Raw genomic sequence first — 2013 nt, 5'->3', positions numbered from 1 at the left:
TGTATTAAAAGTTCTTAATACGCTATCTCATGCATTGTGGCAATGTCCTCTTAATAAGTCATTCTGGTCTGCCATCCTATTATATTTGGGTTCATTATGGGATAGTTCATTAGTGGAATCTCCAAGGGGGGGGGTTATTTGGTAAAGCTGCTGCTTGTGGGGTATATGGAGATGCATTTTATTTCAAAAGGCATGCATGATTGGTCATAAATGTATTTTGCAATATTGGTTACAGAAAGAGCCTCCTAGTTTTTGGCATTGGAGGAATCAATTCCATCGTTTATTGTTAGTTGAAGTTTGGGAGGTTCATAGATTTCCTAGATGAACTCGTCTCTTTTTGAAAATTTGGGACCCTTATATTCAAAATCTTTCATCTAGAGCACGAAGTATGATTATTAATGTTTTACACTGAAGCTTTGGAAACATTCATTGCTTCCCAATACTTAGTATTTTCTGTCACCTTCCATTCGGGGGGGGGGGAGGGAACTGGGGGGGGTGTATGAATAGGATGGAATTGGTTATATGGAAATGTATTACAATGTAATAAATTGAATATAAAATAAAAAGAATGGGGTAGGGAAGGGGGATGGGGAAGGGAATAAGGGGTGTAGGGGGGGTTGAAATTGGTCATATGGAGATATATTTTGGAGGAATGAATAGAAATATGTATGGAAATATCATTATTGTGAATTTAATCGTAATGCATATCTATTTGTATTATATTATTGTATATTTTCTTGTTTCCTTCAATAAAATGTTATAAAGTAAATTAAAGTGGAAGAGAAAGAAATGTGCAAAAACTGATTAGACTTTTGGGCCAAATTTAGATACATTTAGCCGGACAGAAATGTAACCGAGTGTTGCTCTACAGGTGAGTGTCTACATGACTCCCAATAGGGCAGTGTCTCTCAAACATTTTAAGCTTCAGCACGCTAAACGGAGCAATTTTTTTTTTGTGGCACAGTTATAATTGAAATTTTAAAATTCCCAAACCAACATATTAAATTTGAGTGTTATTTATTTAAAGTACTTTAAGCTATATATAGGTAATTGTAACAACGGTGAGACTAAAGTAGATAGAAAAGAACTGCTAATTAATGCAATGGATGTGCTTGTTTTTGTGTGCAAATTAACTCAAAATGCGGCTTGATAGTGGACAAGCAAACACACATTTCATCATTCTCCATCTACAGTGGTTCTATTTTTTTCAATTTAATTTCTGTCAGAGCTGAAAATCCAAATTCGCAAAGATAAGACGATCCAAATGGTAACAAAGCCTTGATTGCTTTGTTGCTCATATTAGGATAACTACTGCATAAAAAAATAAAACTAAAATGACTTGCCATTAGTTTTCAAGGACCAATCATATCAAAGAATGATGCTTGTCTGGGTGGTTGTATCCTTATGGACACACACACTAATAACATTGACAGACTCTTGCATACATGATGTATATGTAATCTATTCTAGTGTATACTTATGAAGGAAATTTTTTAAAATAAAGTAAAATTCTGGACGCTTGTGGCACACCTGGAATCTCTTTGGGGCACACCACTGTGCCGCGGCACACAGTTTGAGAGACACTGCAATAGGGGGAAGGGACAAAGAACTGGCCTCGTACTTTTCTGGGATCGGTAAGGAGGGCTGGAAGAGAGCTCTGATCCCACACCTGTCAAGGAAGGGATACAGAAAGCTTCCCCAATACTTGTTTTTTGTGTTTAAGCAGGTGGATGCAAGAGGTGGCCCCCATACCGTGGCTAGGAAGAGAAGTGAGAAGAGAAATGTTCTTTGTTTCCACATTTGGCACAGGCTGAGGTACATGAAATTTCTAATGCTAGGTCTGTTTTTTTGCTGCCTACCCCTATCCTCCTCTCCCTCCCTCCCCTCCCCCCAATCCAGAGTTCAACAGAGCAGCCCTGAAGAACAGCAACTTTTGGAATACCATGTTGTGCCTTGTCTCACTACATCCAGGAATAGAATAAAATACAAGCCCCCCCCCCACCCCCCTGCACA

Source organism: Geotrypetes seraphini, chromosome 3, assembly GCF_902459505.1.
Source record: "Geotrypetes seraphini chromosome 3, aGeoSer1.1, whole genome shotgun sequence".
In the NCBI taxonomy this organism is placed as follows: domain Eukaryota; kingdom Metazoa; phylum Chordata; class Amphibia; order Gymnophiona; family Dermophiidae; genus Geotrypetes; species Geotrypetes seraphini.
Note: the sequence above shows the minus strand (reverse complement) of the source record.